Source organism: Anolis sagrei, chromosome 5 (genome assembly GCF_037176765.1).
Source record: "Anolis sagrei isolate rAnoSag1 chromosome 5, rAnoSag1.mat, whole genome shotgun sequence".
Taxonomy (NCBI): domain Eukaryota; kingdom Metazoa; phylum Chordata; class Lepidosauria; order Squamata; family Dactyloidae; genus Anolis; species Anolis sagrei.
The window spans coordinates 86335103-86357476 of record NC_090025.1 but is presented as its reverse complement, the minus strand read 5'-3'; the positions used below and the strand labels follow the sequence as shown (position 1 = coordinate 86357476).

At 39.3% G+C, this 22374-nt stretch overlaps 1 protein-coding gene across 15 annotated transcripts in view; it reads left to right on the top strand.

Moving 5' to 3' along the window:
* The window catches only part of MAGI2 (membrane associated guanylate kinase, WW and PDZ domain containing 2), a 1143898-nt gene that overhangs the window by 895183 nt on the left and 226341 nt on the right, over positions 1-22374 (top strand). The window lies entirely within an intron of this gene.

The following is a 22374-nucleotide window of genomic DNA, read 5'->3' as shown; positions in this document are numbered from 1 at the left end:
TATTTTGAGCATTTTTGGTAAAGTAATGAATGGTAGAGTACAACAAATGTAAAAATCTACACTTTATTTGAAGCAGGCATGGGGAAAGGAGCACCCCATGAACAACTATTCAAAAAGAAAAACAATGTGCAGCTCATACTGGAAACCACAAGGAACATGATGTCACTTCGAGGTCACCCAGGTGGTATTTGTGTCCCCACCACATCCCCGCCAGCAATGGCGGTGAAAATGTTATGTCACCTCTCATACAGTTGCCCATTACTAAGTAATAAGGGAATATGATGTCATTCCTACATCCTCAGTGTATGATGTGTGTGTGTGTGTTTGTTTACGGGCACATAGGGAATAAGTGGTCTCCCTTCCACCAAAACAATGAATCGCCATAGAGAAAAGGTGTGGGGAAGGAGGCTTCATCAGTACAAATTGGAATTAGGCCTTTGAAAAAAAAGAAGAAGGCTTAGAGAGGTATCATCTGGCTAAGATCACAGACATAGAGAAGAGTTTTGGTTGGGTTCCTCCCTCGCCCCCAATATAATCTCATAGATGGAGTTTGAACTAACATAGGGAGAGAGAATTGTAAGAATGATTCAATGCAAAGATTTTGTATCTTGGAAGGTTAAGTTTTCTTGTTTGTGCAAGCATGGCTCTGACAGTCGTAATCAGTTTGATAAACATCAGTTGTTTTTAACGATTTTTTGCAACGTGCAGACCTTGTCATGGTGAATTTTTTCCATTTTTTTCTAATATCTTTGTCTACATAAAATCATAGAACTGGAGGAGTCCCTAATCCAGTCTCTGCCTAAAGATCTCCTGTCCTGTTGCACATCATGGGAATTAGAGCAGCAAGCATTACATTGGTTCAAAGCCTACAGCCCATAAGACTATTTTATTTATGTATTTATTTATTTATTTATTTACAGCATTTATATGCCGCCCTTCTCACCCCGAAGGGGACTCAGAGTGGCTTACAAGATATATTTTCATACAATATATTATATTATTAGCATAGTACAATATCAGTATTATATGTTACTATATTGCATTATACCATTGTATTGTAATATTATTAGTAATATTACAATAATAATAAAATTAAAGGCTGTCTGGGCAGGGTGGACAAACAATCAATACCACCTCTGCCCCTCAAGGCAAGGGAGAGTAAAATATTATAAATGACCGATGTTGCTTGGTAGGTATAACTGCCACCACCTCAGCTTCTATTGGCCTGAGGAACCAAAGGTGTGAATGTGTTGTAGGTAAGGTGTGTTTGAGCTCTTGGTTCACCTATTGCTTCTTCACTGGATGACTGGACCTTATAATGGGTTTGACAGACTGACTTAGTTCTGAGGAGATTGACAGACTGAGTTCTGAGGAGATGGATAGACTGAGGCATACAACAGTTATAAGTGAACTAGAAAGGGTTTATTGAACTTTAAACAAACAGCTACTCATATAATGAGTGGTACAGAAAGCGTAATTCAGATGTAGAGACTTAGTTACTTAAACAAGTAGTTCCACTGACAATAAAGCTTTTTTCAACTGTGAGATTCCTTTAACAAACTGCTCTATCTTTAGAAACAGTAACACTTGAAGAACAGACTCCTGTCTGTCTCCCCCCACAGGGCAATAAACTTCCTTATACTTCCCCTAAGTATAATCAGACAAGTCTTTCTGTTACTGATCTTCCCAATACAGTAACCTTATCCCTTGTCTGCTGCTTATTCCCTATTCTAAAGGCTCACTTAGAACTTTCTTTCCCTGTCAGATCCCTACTGTAACTTCCTATCTAAAGAGTTCATCCTTCTTTGTCTGATGTCAAGACACTTCTCTCTCTCTGTCAAGAGCTGACAGCTTATTTTCTCTGTCTCAACCGACTCCTCCTCTAATTGCTCCAACCAATCAGGAGTCGGCTTGACTCCTCCTCCTGTCTCTGCCTGCCTTCCAAGATGACAGCTACTGTCATGCAGGCTTCGGCCTTGTCGTCTTAAAGGTAGATTCCACTACACATGTAATGTAAATATATAATTATAATTATAATATTGTATTATTATTACTAGTATCATATTGTATTACATTATACTATTATACATATTATATGTATGTACAATATACTATATTATATTATTAGTAAAGACAAGATGGAACTGTCTTCTGCTCCCCTCTGTCTTCACTCTGGCCAGAGTAGCAGTTGGTGCCAGAGAGGGGCCTATAATTTCTAATACTAATAAGTTTATATTTGTTAAAATTGTTCTTAATTTTAATTATTGTATTGTTTTTAAATGTTCTTTTGCACTACAAATAAGATATTTGCAGTGTTCATAGGAATTCATTCATTTTTTTAATTATAATCCGGGAATGTGACCTGGCCCTCTGTTTAAAAAGTTTGTGGACCCCTGATATAGGCAGAAGACAATCCTTTCTATATGCCCTGGGAAGACAGAAAGAAATACTGAAATTCTTTAGATGAAGAAAAATGGTTTGCCGTATTTCTTTTGCTTCTATCTTAATTACGTGTATTCTTATTGTGTACCTTAAAAATTCCACATACATAAAATTTAGGTAACACTGATTATGCTAGGCATATATTAATCAATTATAAAGAAGAAGAAGAAGAAGAAGAAGAAGAAGAAGAAGAAGAAGAAGAAGAAGAAGAAGAAGAAGAGGAAGAAGAAGAAGCAGCAGCAGCAGCAGCAGCAGCTTTATTTAATATCCCGCCACCATCTACCCAATGGGGACTCGGGCAACTTATTTATTTATTTACTTACTTACTTACTTTATTTATATACCGCTTTTCCCAGCCCTCAGGCGACTCAAAGCGGTGAACAACATCAATACAAAACATCACGAGACAAGTATAGGGCAATTAAAAACAATTGTAACATAAATCATTAAACATCAGTATAACAATCATTAGCGCCTTAACAGTAAAACCAGAATCCAGTCTCATCATCCATTATTCCGTATTCCAATGTTCAATTACACTGTTTAATCAAACGCTTGTTTGAACAGCCAGGTCTTCACTTTCCTCCAAAATGCCAGCAGGGAGGGGGCCGATCTGATATCTACAGGCAGGGCGTTCCACAGCCAAGGGGCCATCACTGAGAAGGCCCTGTCTCTCCTCCCCGCCAAGCGCACTTGTGATGCAGGCGGGACAGAGAGCAGGGCCTCCCCAGATGATCTTAGTGTCCTAGACAGTTCATAGGAGGAGATGCGTTCGGAGAGGTAAGTAGGGCCAGAACCATTTAGGGCTTTATAGGGTAATGCCAGCACTTTGAATTGTGCCCGGTAGCAAACTGGCAGCCAGTGCAGCTGGTGCAACAGAGGAGTAGTATGCTCCCTGAGTGCTGCTCCTGTTAGCAACCTGACTGCCAAACGCTGGACCATTTGAAGCTTTCGAGCAGTCTTCAAAGGCAACCCCATGTAGAGAGCATTGCAGTAGTCTATACGGGATGTAACCAGAGCATGGACTACCGTGGCCAAGTCAAACTTCCCAAGGTACGGGCGCAGCTGGCGCAAATGAGGCCAAGCCCAACAGCATATTACAATAAGGTAAAACCAAAACACAATAACAACACAATAAAATACATACAACATATGAGTACAAAGACAATAAAGCAAAATCATACACAGTAAAATAAAATAACATAACATAAACAAACATATAGCTGGTGAGCATTATCAAAACTTGTGATATATCAAAAAAAAATTAAAACCCTGTGCATTACCTGTAAATATTTATATAAATTAAATACATAGACAGAACACAATTTTTGTGATCTGCTGCCTTTCAAAGCCATCTTCTATGTGCTGGGTCAGGTTCAGCACTTGCGAAGTGCAGCTTTTGCCTTTCCTGAAGCCAGCTTGCTGTGGAATCAGACAGGGGTCTATTTTTTCTATAATTCTATGCAAGATAAGTCTCTCCAGAACTTTGTAGAGGATTCATAAGATTTCACTGCTAGGTTTCACATGTATGCACCCTTACCTGGGACTTATTTCTAAGTAGACACTTGTAGGCACTGTAACTATTTTGAAAGTTAGGCATCCTTAGCTGAATATTAGCAAGACTGTCACATAGCCATCTCCAAGAATAATCTAATTATTATTGCCTAGGAACAACAAGGACTGGTGACACGTAATGGAGGGAATGTGGAGGAGACAAAATCTCAAAGTGAAAAGTTGATTTTATTTATCCAATTAGTCCAACACATTAGTAATATTTGATGGTATTATTCAGGGACTGATTAAAAAAAGGAAAAGGGACAATGTAGAAATGGGGAAAAATGAAAAGTGATTTGCTATATCAATTATTTGCACATATGGCTTACATAAAAGTGCACATAAAAAGTGCATTTATGTCTCTAAATTTATCAATTATTTGTACATATATCTTACATAAAAGTGCATACAAAATGTCTCAACCTATTAACCCAGATAAATTTATACACGAACAAAATCTAACTTACAATGCAATTCTAAAGCTCCCTGCAGGGATTCCCCAAAGAGTGTTTCCTGAGATTACGCCTGAAAAAGGATAGTTTGAGAATTCTTGCTTAAAACCTGTTCCCACCTGCCCTGGTAAGAATTCTATGCAGCAAATTTGCCCCAATATTCTGTTAGATCAGTTGCAAGACAACATAAATGTTAACTCCTCATCCATTCATTCAGAATGCTATTTTGGTTGAACTTTAACAACCCACTAGTGGAACTTCACTCCACTCAAAGACATTAGGTCAAGTTTTCCAGCTCTCTGGGGAAAAATTGAGGTCATAGAAAGGACAAAACATCCACCACCTCCACCACCATTCCACTGTTCCAAAAGTTGCTCCTCAAGTAGAATGATGCCAGAAGATCTAGCCATGCATGTCTAATCTGGAAATAATTAGTTGTTTAATAATCTCAATTCCATTTCAGCATTCTTTCATACAGTCCCATTCATTATCATGTATTTTATGTATATATATTACATCGGCCTCATTCCAGTAGTTATATATTTCCTAGTGGGTCTCCATTTTGATTGTTGTGGTGTGCCTTCACATCATCTCAGATGTATGACAACTCTAAGGCAAATCTATTGTGGATTTATTCATAGGGAGTTTGCCTTTCTCTTTTTCTGAGCTAAGAGAGTGCAACTTGTCCAAGGTCATCCAATATGTTTCCATGGATAAAAAGAAGATATTTGAACTCAGAGTTAGTCCACACTTAAACTACTATATCACATTGGCTCAGCTTTATTTTATTTATTATTTATTTCAAGTATTTCTACCCTGCCCTTCTCAACCCCCGAAGGGGGACGCAGGGCGGCTTCCAACCGGCATACGTTGATGCCTACAATTCACGCAGTAAAATACATAGGAACAATAAATTATAACAGTTAAAACATCACATTAATACAATAAAAATACAATAAAATGCCAGCCTGGTGGCCATCATTTTGCTAAGTCCGTAATTAATAAATTCATTCCGCTTATCATAGTCCGTTTCCAAAGTTTTAGTCGTCATTGTCCATTGTCAGTCTGCCAGATTATCCAAAGGCCTGGTCCCATATCCATGTTTTAATTTCCTTCTGAAAGAGAGAAGGGATGACAATGATCTAATTTCCCCGGGGAGTGAATTCCACAGGTGGGGGGCCACCACCGAGAAGGCCCTGTCCCTCGTCCCCGCCAATCTCATTTGTGACAAGGGCGGGGCCGAGAGCAGGGCCCCTCCAGAAGATCTTAAATTCTTAGGTGGGACGTAGAAGGAGATACGTCCGGACAGGTACGCTGGGCCGGAGCCATATAGGGTTTTATTCTGTAAGTCTTTGCTCGTAAAATTGCAACTAAAAACAATTTTACTTTTAAATAATCCCACATTGAATATCATCTCTCCACATAAGTATTTTTCTTCCTTCTGTACTACATTAGATTTTTAAATTACTTGGTTTTGTCTGTTGGTGTCTAGATGCAGTTCACTGTATTGTATATATGGTCACATGTGTACTATTTACAATTTTTGGATGTTTTTAAACAGTTTCCTTCAACTAATCTAGTTTGATCAACCAGAATATATTATCCTTCTATATTATTCAACATAACAACCATATTTTCAATTTGGACATATTTGCCTTTGATTTTATTCAGTCTATATTATTCACTTAATATGCAGTTCATCCAGATTTTACTATCTTGGCTTCGAAGTGGTATCAGACCGTAAGATTCCAACTTAGACCAAATGGTTCTAGCTTTGTAGTTGCAATAAGACCACACTGTAGTTGCAGTGTGGTCTCTCCTGGCAGGGAGATCTGCAGCCTGGGAGCAGCCACCTTGAAAAGGAGTTCCTCCCATGTCTCCTCCATACGTGTCTGTGACGTAGCTGAGACCCAAAGAAGACTCTTCCACAAGGATCTCAAAACCTGGACATGTTTATATGTCTTTCAGATATTCTAGTTTCAAGGCATATGATTTTAAAGGGAGATGACACAAATATTGGAGGATAAAGGCATCGGTGGCAGTTACTGACAAAATCTGAGGGGTTGTGCCTTTTGTTGTAATTTGCTAAGGATTGGTCTACTGTCCTTCTTGTGAGTTCCCCATAAACATCGGTAGCTACTATAGCAGTGGTTCTCAACCTTCCTAATGCCATGACCCCTTAATACAGTTCCTCATGTTGTGGTGACCCCCAATCAAAAATTATTTTTGTTGCTACTTCATAACTGTAATTTTGCTACTGTTATGAATTGTAATTAAATATGTGATATGCTGGATGCATTTTCATTCACTGGACCAAATTTGGCACAAATACCCAACATTCCCAAATTTGAATGCTGGTGGAATTGGGGGGGGGGGGGGTTATTTTGTCATTTGGGAGTCATAATTGCTGGGATTTATATTTCGCCTACAATCAAAGAGCATTCAGAACTCCACCAATGGTGGAAATGAACCAAACTTGGCACACAGAACTCCCATGAGTAACAGAAAATACTGGAAGTATTTGGTGGGCATTGGCCTTGAGTTTTGGAGTTGTAGTTAACCTACATCCAGAGATCATTGTGGACTCAAACAATGATGGCTTTGGACCACACCTGGCACGAATACTCAATATACCCAAATGTGAACACTGGTAGAGTTTAATAATAATAATAATAATAATAATAATAATAATAATAATTTATTTATTTGATCAGTCATATGACCATTTCAAAATAAAACACAAGTAAAAAACAAGGCAACAAGGTGATAAGTCAGAATCTTATTTTCCTGGTTCTTCTTTCAGGAAATCTGCTCTTTTCTTAATGGCTTTCAGAATAAAAAGGCTTACTCTGATTATGTTGGATCTTTCCTGCCCTTGCAAGAGGGATGTCAGAATATCATTTCTGTTGGGGGACCTGCAGTTGGATAATATTGGATGTAAATATCTGTCTCGCAGTTAGGTGTATGCTGGACAGTCGATTAAGAAATGTTCAATGTCTTCCACTGTTTGTTCTCCCCAGACGCAGAATCTCTCACTTCTTGGGATGTTACAGTAACGCCCGGTTTGCACCATAGTACCGAGTTGTTCAAACCTAGCCCTAGTATATGTTCTTCTTAAGGGTAGAGGAAGTGGAATAGTTAGGTAGTGCTCTAAATGAATATTCCTTTTGTGGGAAGCTAAAAACCTTGTGGCTGAAGACCTACCTATGCTCTCTAGGTCCAGCTGTGCATAGACATCCCGGGGTAGAGTTTAGAGAAAATAGACTTTGGCACTTGGGAGTTGTAGTTGTTGGGATTTATAGAACACCTACAATCAAAGAGCATTCTGAAACCCACCCACAATAGAATGGCCAAACTTCCCACACAGAAACTCCATGACTAACAGAAAATACTATGTTTTCTGATGGTCTTTGGTGACCCCTCTGACACCCCCCTCTTGATCCCCCCAGGGGTCCTGACCCCCAGGTTGAGAAAAACTGTACTATAGGAACAGACTGCCCTTTTCCTGATCCAATACAACTCTTTTTAAAAACAGGAAGGTTTACAGTGTCTCATTTTCACAGCATTTACCCCAAGGGCATTATTTTAATTCTTTGTCACAGTATGTGTGGGTGTACAAACGTGCCTTCAAGTCACCAGTCAACTTATGGCAACCCTCATTTTCATAGACAAGGAATACTTAGAAATAATTTTGCCAGCTTCTTCCTCTATAATATAACCTATAGCAGCTGGTATTCAGTTACAGTCTCCCATCCAAGTCCTAATCAGGGCCGATCCTTCCTAGTTTCCAAGATCAGATGGAATCTGGTGTCTTTGCTATGCATTCAGAGTCACTGTTTCTTATTAAAATAGCACATCTTCCATGTTAAAGGAGCTCCATCTTGTGAGAAATTCATCAATCCATATATCAGATTGATTTTTCTGTTGTGTAAATATTTTCTTTAATGTTACACAATTGCATAAAAACAATTGCACAAACAGTTTCACAATGCATTTCAATGCCTTTACCCAAGATGTTACTTGCACAACTATGAGGCACCTCTTCTATATTTTCCATGTCTTGTCCTTTTTCTGATAACTTGTACTGGATATATCCCTTTTTCAGTATCCTTGCTAGATTTTTTTTCTCATTTATTACCCTATATACTCATATATAAGTCTAGAAATGTTCATCAGAAAATCAACCCCTAAAACCTGTGTTGACATCCATGGGTCAGAGTGAGGCAGTGTACCTTAACTTTTGTTTTAAAAAAGAACCACCATGTTCTGTCGCACGCTGGGCCTGTAAAGAATTTCCTTTAGAACAGGACGTGCAACCTTTGCCCAGACGGAAGCCAGGGGGTCCAAGGAGAAGTTCTCAGAGGTTTTCCACCACAAATGATCTTCTCCCAGGCTGACCCTTAATGATGTGGGCTCCGCTACCGGGTCTGTTTCTCGAACGCCGAGTGGACCTACCAGTAAAGTCTTAGATGTTCTCCAGCTGGAGTTCTTTGGTCTTTAGGGCTGTTTCCCTGGAAATCTTTGGAGACTCTTAAGACTGTTCTCCCCTGGAAGGCCTTGGATGCTCTTAAGACTGTTTCCCCCCGGAAAGTCTTATGGGTTGAAGCTTGCAGATGTCCTGTACATTAGCTTTCCATGCTGAGACTAACTAAAAAATGGCTCCCTTCCCTTCCCAATTGCCCTGAGCAAGGGGCGGGACCAAAACTTAATGATGATGGACATGTGACTTGCCCTATGACTGCAACTGAAGGAAGCCACCTATCTGCAGAGTCCCTGAAACCTAGGACTGCAAACAACATTTAATACAAAGCAAATAAAGTTGGAGCTCCTGGTACAGCCGTACCAGCACACACCACCTTCTCTAAATAGAATTGCAAAAGGAAAGAGCTCAATCTGTCTCAGGAGAACCTAAAAGAAGCACCAATCACCCCTACTCTCTCCGCTGAAGTGTCCCTTCTGGCCTTCTTTACTACTTGGGTTGGAAAATACCTGGGTTTAATACCTGGGTTGGCAGTAACAACCAAAGATGGCTGGCCCCCTCCATGGAATGACCCTCAGTCTATCCATGGATCATATCAAAATCCATAATGTTGGCCCCAAAATCTGCACTCAAATTATACAGGATGTTAACCTACTACCTCATCACATGGGGCGAGGGGGGGGGGGTTTCTCTTCAGCCACAGATCCAGATGTATCCCATAAGATGGTGCACAGCCCCACCCCATTAGTGGGAGAAGCAGTGAGGAAGAGTTGAAAGAAGCTTCCTCACCACCATGGTGAGTCTCCTGGCTTTTGGTTAGCTCTGACAGAACTATGTGCGGTTTTTACGCTTTCACTTGTCTCATGGGGGAAGCACCAATGTGCCTTTCCTCAATTCTGCCAGGCTTTCCCCATGTAATAGAGCAGGGGTCCTCAAACTTTTTAAACAAAGGGCTAGGTCACAGTCCCTCGAACTTCTAGAGGGCCAGATTGTAATTTGAAAAAAAAAGAATAAATTCCTATGCACACTGCACATATCTTATTTGTAGTGCAAAAAACACTTAAAAACAGTACAATAATTAAAATGGAGAACAATTTGAACAAATATAAACTTATTACTATTCCAATAAGAAGTGTGGGCGTGCTTTTGGCTGATGAGATGGGATTGCTGTTGTTGTTATGTGCTTTCAAGTCATTTCAGGCTTAGGTTGACCCTGAATGAGGGTTGGGTAAATGACCTTGGATGACCGTATCTGGCCTTCATGCCTTAGTTTGGGGACCCCTGTAATAGAGGGAGGAAGGAAGGTGTGCGTCTTGCCATAAGTAGCCACGTGTGTCTTCTGTTTCGCCGATGATTGCCGACAAAATGGGATAGGTGGGGGCGGGGCTCAGCAGTGTGATAAAATCCTTATACATGAGTTTATAGTATGTTTTTCAAAAACTTTTCTTTCAAAAAATGGAAGACTTTCTGAATCCTGCTTCCTTTCCACAATTTGCTGTACTAGTACCAAGTAAGAAGAAGAACTTTCCATCTCTGATCCCATAGTTGGGTCTTCTTAAGTAAATTATTAAATTACTTTTTTATGTGTTTCCTTCATCTTTTTAATCAAAAAGCTTCTCATAACTGCTTTTGATGCTTCTATATTGTGCTTCTGATTTCCCCCTCAGCTCATAACTGAGAAGATTATGAACTGAAAACATTCTTCCATTTTAAGTTATATCCTGAATTGTATTTTCCTTTTACATTATTTAAGCATCTATATATTTCTCTTCAGTTTTTAAAGTAAAGTTGCTTGTGAAAGTTATGTTCTTTTTTAATACTCCAGCAGATTTTCTTCATATGTTCCCAGGCTTCTGTTATTTTACATTTAAGTTAACAATTTTTATTGTATCAGTTTTCTATGTGTGCATGTGAGATAGATAGATTAGATTAGATTAGATATATTAGGTCAGGGGTCCTCAAACTTTTTAAACAGTGGACCAGATCACAGTCCCTCAAACTGTTGGAGGGCCGGATTATAATTTGGAAAAAAAAACGAATGAATTCCTATGCACACTGCAGTATCTTATTTGTAGCTCAAAAAAAACCTCTTAAAACAATACAATAATTAAAATGAAGAACAATTTTAACAAATATAAACTTATTAGTATTTCAATGGGAAGTGTAGGCCTGTTTTTGGCTGATGAGAAAGGATTGTTATTGTTGTATGCTTTCAAGTTGTTTTAGATAGGTTGACCCTGAGCAAGGGCTGGGTAAATGACCTTGGAGGGCCGTATCCAGCCCCTGGGCCTTAGTTTGAGGACCCCTGGATTAGATAGACATATAGACAGACAGACGGACAGATAGATCTCAGACTGCAAATATAAATCAGGTTATGTTTGAATTACTGTTGCTGAAAGCACAGAATTCTTTATTATTTTTCATCTTAATTCCCACCTCATCCCCAATTAGTCATAACTGTTATTCATTCTTTACTTATCCAAACACTAAGACATAAATCTAATTGCTAGTTCCAGCTACAACAAAACCATATAATCTTTTGTGTAGACCCCACTAGGACTACTCAATTTGGGGCTTCCAATTGGATTCAGAACTGTAGAATTTATCTACATAGATTATTCCAACAATAGCAAATATTTCATCAAACATCTTAAATTATTCTTTTCTTTATCAAAATTGGAAATATTATTATCGGGTCTTGAATTGCTTGATCTGTTTTCATTTGCTTTAAAATATTAGATCTTGAATAATATGAAACAACAGTTAGCAACACAAAACAATAAGTAGTGGCATGCAAAGCTTGTTTAGTAATATAAACAAAAAAGTTATATGGATTGTTGATGGCAATTGCTGTTTTCTAGATTTAATCTGTACCTCTACTAATATCAGACTCTAGCACATTTTCTAACTGTTTCATTAAAACTGCAATAGCTAAAACACAGCCAGTGGCCTAAATATTTTGATCTGTACCTCTACTAATGTCAGACTCTAGCACAGTGGTTCTCAACCTTCCTAATGCCGCAACCCCTTAGTAAAGGTCCTCATGTTGTGGTGACCCCCAACCATAACATTATTTTCATTGCTACTTCTTTAATTTTGCTACTGTTATGAATCGTAATATAAATATCTGATATGCAGGATGTATTTTCATTCATTGGACCCAATTTGGCACAAATACCCGATACCCTCAAATTTTAATATTGGCGGGGTTGGAGGGGATTGATTTTGTCATTTGGGAATGTTGGAGTTGCTAGGATTTATAGTTCACCTAAAATCAAAGAGCCTTTTGAACTCCACCAATGATGGAATTGAATCAAACTTGGCACACAGAATTCCCATGGCCAAGAGAAATACTGGGAGAGTCTGGTGGACACTGACCTTGAGTTTTTGGAGTTGTAGTTCACCTACACCCAGAGAACACTGTGGACTCAAACAGTGGTGGATCTGGATCAAACTTGGCACAGATAAACAATATGCCCAAATGTGAACACTGATACAGTTTGGAGAAAATAGACCTTGCCATTTGGGAGTTGTAGTTGTTGGGATTCATAGTTCACCCACAATGAAATAGCATTGTGAACCCCACCAATGATAGAATTGGACCAAACTTCCCACACAGAACACCCAGGACAAAGAGAAAATACTATGTTTTCTGATGGTCTTTGGTGACCCCTCTGACACCCCCTCGCGACCCTGCTCTAACACATTTTCTAACTATTTCATTAAAACTGCAATAACTAAAACACAGGGGCCTTCTTCCGTCCCAGAAACTCCCTCCGTGGCGGAAAAGTTCCCGCCAGCTGAGCAGCCGGCAAATCGGAGGCAACCCCTGCTCGCCCCCTGATTGGTTGCGGCCGGCCGCCCCAAAGTGTCAGGCAGCCTCTTGGCCGTGCCAAGCAGCATGCCTTTTGGTGTTGTACGGTTGCCAACCTTGATTATCTTCTGTAAGCAATAAACAAGTTGTGGCCTTTTTAACATTGTGTTTGTGTTAAAATTAGGTTTACTGGTGGGAGACATTAGTCGCACATGCTCACGCAAATGCTCTGCCTGACTTACCTGGTAGAGACGTTGTGGCAGCGGGTGTCGCCCTGCCATCCATGGTGGCGATGGGGGGCTTCTTCATCCCAGAAGCCCCTTCCGCAGCAGGAAAGCTCCCACCAGCTGGCCAGCCGGCCAATCAGTGCTGGCCTCTGCTTGCCCCCTGTTTGGTTGCGGCCGACTGCCCCCAAGTGTCAGGCAGCCTTTTAAGGCTGCACTAGGCCATGCCAAGCAATACGCCTTTCGGTGTCGCAGCCCACCCACCCTTCATAAATGTTTTTTTTTCTGTTAATGGTTTTAGTTGAGCATTGTTCCTTTGTCACAGCTTGCTGGCATGTAGCATGGGTCTGGATCTGGATTGCTTATCCCCCCCCCCCCAATTGGAGTGGGGAGAGTGTTCAGTGGTGACTGTGGCCCCGTATTGTGCCAGTTGGTAACAGCAGCACCCCCTGGCATGGTTAAGTTGTATCGGCCAGCAGCGGGCTGTCTGATTCCGGACCCATGCATGGCTGCCAACCCTGATTATCTTCTGTAAGCAATAAACAAGTTGTGATCTTTTGTCATCCCAACACCGAGTTTGTATCATAATTGGGTTTACTGGCAGGAGACATTAGTCGCGCATGCACACGGAACCATTGTTAGCATCCCATATTTTAAACATAGTGAATAGTGAGCTGTGTCATTGTGAAATGCAATTTAGCTTTGAATGCATATTGATTGATGTAATTAAGAAAGGGATGTGACACATCTGGATTGTCAACAACTCCTGAAGGTTAACATCACAAAGTTCATCATAGTCTTTGCATTTCTGTGGAATTGAGCAATCTGGTGGCATGGGAATGTTTACTGGCAACCATACTAATCTGGAAACCTTGTACCTATGACAGGAGCTACACACAGACAAGCAAAGGGGAAAGTGGAGAATAGCAGATTACCTTGATGAGTCTGCATTGAAAATATTGTTTGTTTTCCCCTCCAAATCTAAATATTAAGACAATGGCTAGTTAAGAGGAAAGTGTAATAAAATTTAGTAGTTTATATGGAGAATGTTTGCCTATACATCTTACAAAAACACTTTTCTTTATTTATTTCATAAACTAGCTGTTCCTGGCCATGCTTTGCTATGGCCTCAGTCTGGTTCCTTCATTTTCTACCTCTTTCCTTCCTCTCCCCTTTTTCTGTCACTTCTGCATTCTCTTCCTCCTTCCTTCTCTACCTCTTACTTTCCTTCCTTTCTTCTCTCCTTCCTTTCTTCTCTCCTTCCTTCCTTCCTTCCTTCCTTCCTTCCTTCCCTATTTATCTCCTTCCATCCTTCTCTCCATCCTTCCCTATGTCTTTTTTGCCTTCCTTCCTTCCTTCTTTCCCTTCCTCTCTCCCTCCCTCCTTCCAGGGCAGTCATTTTTGCGCATGTGCTGTAACATCTTTTTGCTTTTTTGTGTTTTTAAGTCCTTGCTACTTGGTTTTTTGGTGGGTTTTTTTTTTTTGAGTGATGGTTACTTGTTGGGTTGGTAGATGTCTTGAGGCCAAATTTGGAGTTATTTTGTCCAGTGGTTTTTGAGTTACATTAATCTCACAAATGAACATTACATTTTTATTTATATAGATTGGTAATCCAGTTTTGAAGATCACATCAGATTACAACAAGATCCCTCTGTTGCTTCTTAGTCACAACCCAAGTTTCTTATATCCCAGTTTTACTACTATCAGAGAATCCAGAATTCATCTTGGCTATATGAGTACTAATTACACATCGTCCTTGTTCTGTCGCGCGCTGGGCCTGTAAAGAATTTTCTTTAGAACAGGATGTGCAACCTTTGCCCAGCGGGAAGCCAGGGGGCCTAAAGAGAAGTTCTCAGAGGGTTTTCACCACAAATAGTCTTTAGATGGTTTGTGAAGTACAACAAAGTCTTTTATTAATGAACAATCAAACAGAAACTTCGCTTGTCATCAGTAAAGTTAAGTAAATGATTCCAAGCTTTTAGGCAACTGGTGAATTCCTAATCTTGCCCATGAAGGACAGGCAACTGTCTTCAATAACTTCTTCAAAGGAAAACCCCCTTTTTTATTTCTTCTCTCAGGCTGACTGTAATCTAACCCTTACTGATGTGGGCTCCGCTACCAGGTCAAGCTGCGTCTCGAACCTACCAGCGGACCTACCAGCAAGGCAGTAGATGTTCTCCAGCTGGAGTTCTTTGGTCTTTAGGGCTGTTTTCCTGGAAATTCTTGGATGCTCTTAAAACTGTTTTCCTCCGGAAATCGTAAGGTTGAAGCTTTTGTACAGGGGAAGCTTGCACACGTCCTGTACATTAGCTTTCCTTGCTGAGACTAACTAAAAAATGGCTCCCTTCCCAATTGCCCTGAGCAAGGGGCGGGACCAAAACTTAACGATGATGGACAGGTGACTTGCCCTATGACTGCAACCAAAAGAAGCCAGCTTTTGGTTGCAGCTTTTGCTTGGGACTGCAGCTTTTGCTTGGGACTGCAAGCAAAAATTTAATACAAAGCAAATAAAGTTGGAACTCCTGGTACAGTCGTACCAGAACAGTCCTACACATTGTCTAATACGGCCTTATTCTTCCTACCAGATACCCAGATTCTTTCCTCTAATCGGCCCCGGAATGAACAGCCACAGACCCGTACCTAATATTATTGTTACCTGCCATAGCATTGCACTTAATTTCCAGCCCCCCTTGAATTTTTGGGCTTGCACAAATCTTGGCCCGGCCTTTTACATTTTTAATTGCCTTGAACAGGCAGGATTACTTTTAATATATGTATGTTATAGCGACAATTTTTATGCTTATATTTTGTTTGTTAATCTTATGGTTATGTTATTTTTACTCTGTATGTTTTGTGATATTACTTGGGAACCGCTCTGAGTCCCCTCGGGGAGATGGAGCGGTATATAAATAAAGTTTTATTATTATTTATTATTATTATAATTAATTTTAACAAAAACACCTAATAAACAATTAAAGTGAAAAATACATTTAAAGAGCAAAAGCAAAAAAAGAACAAAGAACAAAGAAGAAAAGAACTCACTATAACTAAAAGACAATACTAAAATACTAAACATGAACTAAAACACAAAGGAAAAATAACAAGGGGGGGAATGTATATTATTTTGTTAATACAAATTCAACTAATACTCCTACTACTGGTATTCACTCATAACCCTAACCACAGATTATTGCATTATTAGATTTCTTAGTGTTCCAGAAGTCCATAAATGCCCTTCAGCCTTTTAAGAAAATCCTATATTGGTTTTTCCTTTAAAGGCCACTTTATTTTGGCTATTGGGGCAATTTAGCCATTTTTGCTCATGTTGTCATGTTTTGAAGGAGTAGTCTATATTTACTTTCTTATATTTATTTATTTATTTGCTTTCCTATATTTACTATACAAAATGAAAATATATTTACTATAGAAAACCGAAATGGTGGTTTTGCAAAATCTGCCTTTAAAAGTTTTTGATTAACATAACATGGAAAAGGGAATTGCCTTGACATCCCCAACATTTATTGGAAAAATTCAAAGACATTTCTGACAATTTATGTGAAGTTTAATACCATCCGTATATTGCTTTGTACATATTTCTAAGTTAGTGCACAAAGTAATATTTATAACTTTAGACCACATTTTCTCCACACATTATGCCCAAAAGTTCAAGCCCATATTATCATTTACTCTTTTTACATGTTCACAGGCCTGTAGCCAGGATTTCGTTTCGGGGGGGGGGGGTTGATTTTTTTTCAGGGGGGTTTCGGGGGGCTGAGTTTCGGGGGGGCTGAGTCTGAGTGAAAGAGGGTCTAGCCTAGCAAACCTTTTGTATCATTACCCCAATACCCCCATGCATATGGGATATATTGAGTATGGTGATCAGATCATGATATGAATAAACATAACAGTTTAAATAATGCACCAGTCAGGCCTTTTCGCGAACCACCATGGGAATTTCGGGGGGGGGGGCTGAAGCCCCCCGAGCCCCCCCCCCCCGGCTACATGCCTGCATGTTCATCTTCTGTGTCTAATTTCAAAAGAATCTATCTTTTTACTAATTTACATGCTCATTGTCTTTACACAGCTCTAAATATAACTCATTTTCTCCTACTTTTGTGGCTGCATTTCTCTTGACTGGATTAAACGTATCTTTACATTACATAAAAGCAGACCAGTTAAAATTTTTGCTTTCCTTAGAAAGCATCTCTCTTCAATTAATTTTCCAGTAATTCAATATATCATCCATAAAGCAACCATTTTTAGTTTATCGTTTGCTCCAAAAGGCTTCCTGCAGTGAGGTGGGTAATATTATTTTAGGAAAGAGTTTCTGCTTATACTTAAACCAAATTTATAGGACAGCCTTTCTATTTATAGTTTTTCATTCCAAAAAACACATGCCACCCAAATATTAAATCATATATTTCAAGTGCCAGATCTTTCATCTCTGATCATTATCAATTCCTTGTGGTACTCAGAACAACAGTCTTCATTGTGAAATTTAACATTCCTAAGTGTCATGTTGTGCTGGTACGGCTGTACCAGGAGCTCCAAATTTATTTGCTTTGTATTAAATGTTTGCTTGCAGTCCAAGGTTCCTGGGATTCTGCAGATAGGTGGCTTACTTTGGTTGCAGTGATAGGGCAAGTCACCTGTCCATCATCATTAAGTTTTGGTCCCACCCCTTGCTCAGGGCAATTGGGAAGGGAAGGGAGCCAATTTTTAGTTAGTCTCAGCAAGGAAAGCCAATGTACAGGACGTGTGCAAGCTTCCCCTGTACAAAATCTTCAACCCCTAAGAATTTCCGGGGGAGAACAGTTTTAAGAGTCTCCAAAGACTTTCCAGGGAAACAGCCCTAAAGACCAAAGAACGCCAGCTGGAGAACATCTAAGCCTTTACTAGTAGGTCCACTCGGCGTTAGAGAAGCAGTTCAACCCGGTAGCGGAGCCCACATCAGTAAGGGTTAGATTACAGTAATCCTGGGAGAAGTTAAAAAGGGGACTTTCCTTTAAAGTAAAGAAGAAGTTATTGAAGACAGTTGCCTGTCCTTCGTGGGCAAGTTTAGGAAGCTACCAGTTGCATAAAAGCCTGGATTCATTTGTTTAACTTTCTGAAGACAAGAGAAGTTTCTGTTTGATTGTTCATTAATAGAAGACTTTGTTATACTTCACAAGCCATCTAAAGACTATTTGTGGTGGAAAACCTCTGAGAACTTCTCTTTGGGCCCCCTGGCTTCCTGCTGGGCAAAGGTTGCGCGTCCTGTTCTAAAGGAAATTCTTTACAGGCCCAGCGCGCAACAGAACACATGTATTATTTTAAGTTTTATTCTGAGATTCTTTCCTTGCCAAACAAATCTGGAAATCTTTTTCCATCATAGCACAAAGGTTTTCATTAGTTGTACTAGGGATAATTTTAAAGATAAATAAAGACATTTCTTTTATTACTACAATTCAATCCAAAAAGGGCACCTTTGACTTTTTTCTAAGTTTGGAACTCCATTATATGGTCAGTGTAGACCCATTTAAATCAGTTTAACTGCACTGAACTGCATTATATGGGTCTACACTAACCATATAATATAGTTCCAAACTGCATTATATGGCAGCCTTAATATCTTTTAATTTATTTCCTAAGGATTTTAAAGGTTTTTTAAAAAAATAATAAACTATTGTTCTTCATAACATAACACTCAATTATTTGATATCTTTATTTCCACTTTAAAATGTGAAAGAACCATTGATTTATTTTTCTGAGTTCATATTATTTGTAAGCAGTTTTTTTTGTCACAATTCGCTTTCAACCTAGAGCAATCCCAAATATCTTACTTTTTCTTTAAAAAACCAAAGCTGTAATTGAATTAAAAAAGTTTTGTGTCATTATCACAACATCATCCACATAAGCTCTCGGTCTTTACTGTTTGTTTTGTTTTTTTACCCTCACCCCATAAATTTTGTCATCTGGCCTGAGAGAGCACAACCTTGTCTAGCCACTGTTTGTATTTCAATTTCATGGTTCTTATTTGTGAACCAAAGACAAAGTAGATAGTTTAAAATGGCACCTGAAACAATTAATGTTGCGTGTACATGGGCAATATACCTCTCACCATCCAACCCAAGAAGACACTCACACACCGTTGGGATGAAAAATGGCCACAACTTGTTTATTGATTATAGGAATAAGGGTTAGCAGCCATGCATGGGTCCTGGATCAGGATCAGGCAGGCCGCTGCTGCCCAATACTGCTTTGCACGCCAGGGTGTTGCCTGCACAATAATGGGCCATGTTCACTAGGCACCCCTGGGAACCACCGGACGCCCCCCCCCCCTTCCAGTAGGAGAGGATAAACAAGCCAGATCCAAGGCTCATGCCACATGCCAACCTATGAAGTTCTGACAAACTAACAAAACCAAGCTAACAAGAACAAACTAACAGATGTGGGAGCAGATGTGGAACAAAAAATTAAAATATGTCTATGCGACAGATTTAAAAGAAAACTGGATAAAAATGTTCCACAGATGGTACACCACTCCTAAAAAAATGGCTCTTATGTATAAAAACTCTTCCGATAAATGTTGGAAAGGATGTCACCAGGTTGGTACCTTTTACCATATGTGGTGGACTTGTAAAGAAATATCGAAGTATTGGTCGATGGTACATGAGGAAATACAAAAAGTTTTGAAGAGAACATTTAAAAAGAAACCAGAATATTAATTACGGATTCAGAATTACAATTAACTGAAAATGAGGACAAATTATTTACATATTTTACGACTGCGGCGAGAATATCTTTAGCAAAATTTTGGAAACAAGACAGCACCCCAACCATGGATGAATGTCTGGGGAAAATAAGAGAAATGGATGAACTAACTTTTTTCTTGAAGAAAAATACTGGGAAAACGAAAAAGAGGACAGATTGGACCCTTTTTGGTGATTACGAGAAAGAAAGTAGAAAATAAGAGGAAACGGGTTTTTTTAAAAAAAACTGGATAATTCAATGAGACTTAAAACCTGAGGATGAGATGGAATCAATTTTTAATTTTTAATTTTTTCCCCTTTTTTGCTTTTTGTGTGTGTGTGTTTTTTTTTGTTGCTTTTTTCCCTTTTTCTTATTTTCTATTTTCCTACTTTTCTATCTTCTTACAAATTTTCCCCCTCTTTCGATGTAACTTTATAATAGTCTAATAAAAATATTTTTTTAAAAAAGAACAAACTAACAGGAACCGAAAGTAAGACTAACATGCAGGGTGGGTGGGATGTATCCGCAGGAGCAGGCAAAGTGTCTGCCTAAACCCCAGGGCAACCTAGATAAGCTGCCTGCTGGAGGGAGAGGCTGGTCTCAGCCACTCAGGAAGCTGGGCGGGGTCTGCTCCTGATTGGCTGGCTGGCCACGATGGCAGGAAACCCAAGGGGGGTTCTGGGAGGAAGAAGCCTCCCGTGGCCATGATGGCTCCAGATAATCGGGCCATGCATTTCAATTGTTGGAAAAGGGGTGTTTATTTTAACTACATTGATTCTACAATACTGTTTCCATTAAATTTGTTGTATTCCAAACGCTCAAAGTTTAGGGAGAGTTGATTCTTAGAAAGAAGGGGAAATGGGTTCAGAGCAAAAAGCAAGTTTTGGTAGATCCACATTTACCAACTTTTCAGGTTCCAAGACTGGATATATCATATATATAATGTATTATGCAAAAAAAAAAAAAAAAAAAAACACCTTTCAGTCATAAGTGATTTTATTTTTATGGAATCACGGCATTTTGGAAAACAAATAACTAGTAAAAATGCACATTAAGGATGATAGGATGAATGTATTCATGCAGAGTTTGCCATATTTCAGTTTTCTGTCTAGTAGTTGTTTCTCTGTCAATCTGTATATGTTGCATCATCACAATTCCATTAAATTCTCTAACTCAAAACTTAAAGTAAATAGTACAAGCATTATTAAAGACACTAACCACTATGCTAAAATTCCTGTAATAGTTAACTAAAGTAAATTAAAACACGATAAAACGATTAAATAATAAATGTGGTAAAATGGGATTAAATTACAAGATGAAATCACGGGAATAATAATAATAATAATAATAATAATAATAATAATAATAATAAGTTGAGTGATGAGTGTAAAAGAGTCAGTTGGAGAATTTAGATAAGTTCATCGCCATGACAAGGAACCCCATTTTGTGAGATAAAAAGATCTCTCAGGTGGGTGGCTTTTATGATGCATTTGGCTATGCAGCGGACTAAGTATAGATTATGAACAGATTTGTTGTTATTTACCATGACGTCAACTTCCGTTTATGAGAAAACTAAAAATGGGAAACCTCAAAGATCCTTGGCCCAACCATAGAAATCCAGTAAGTAACCTTGGGGGAGTCTCAATGTCACAGGACTGCAAAGGGCCTTTGAACATATCTTGCTAAGAAAAACTCACCTTAGGGTTGCCATGAAAGAAGTTAAAAGTACGCAGCAACACTAGGGCCATATACATGTCCCCTTATCTTGATATAGTTAATTATTAATTTCTGATTGGTAATGCAGTATTTCCTGTATTATTTTGCTGTTACCCGTATTTACTCATGTACCATTGAATTCAATGCACACCTAAATTTTGAAGGTGTGCATTACAAAAAACCCCGGTGGCGCAGTGGGTTAAAGCCCTGTGCTGGCAGGACTGAAGACTGACAGGTTGCAGGTTCGAATCCCGGGAGATTCTAGATCCCTCTATCGGCTCCAGCTCCTCATGCGGGGACAAGAGAGAAGCCTCCCACAAGGATGACAAAACATCCGAAATCATCCGGGCGTCCCCTGGGCAACGTCCTTGCAGACGGCCAATTCTCTCCTGACACGACCAAAAAAACCCCCAAAAACATAGATTTGTCTTCAAAAGTAATGTGCCTGACAGCACAGGCATAGCACATCAGGGAGACAGGCAGAGTGAATGAGACAATTTGGGAAGCCATTTATAAAGATTGAGGCTTTATTTGGGAAATTTAAAAAAATCCCAAAAGACAGAAGTGAATGTGGCTTCTGTGTATAAAAGCTGCACTTAGCTGAAACTTCCTTCTGACCGAAAAACCCTTTTGAAAGCCCCCTGGCTGACCCCAAAATTAAAAGCACCGATAAGCCCTTGGCTTACTTGAGGTATCTTAGGCAAGAGTGTGTTGGATTAGCCCTCAGGCTTGTGTTCTGAGGTAACACTAAAAGATTGCTCTTTAAATTATACGCTGCCACCACAGACTCTTGTTTGCTGCAGGAAACTGCTTTTAAAACTTCACCCACAGAGGCACTAGTGAGGCAGATGTTGTGAACAACAAAACAATGATGTTTATTTAAGAGAACTGGAACAATTCTGGTATAAAGCTTTAGCTGTTTCAAAATATTGACTTAAAAGTGTGTGGTTACTTTAAGCA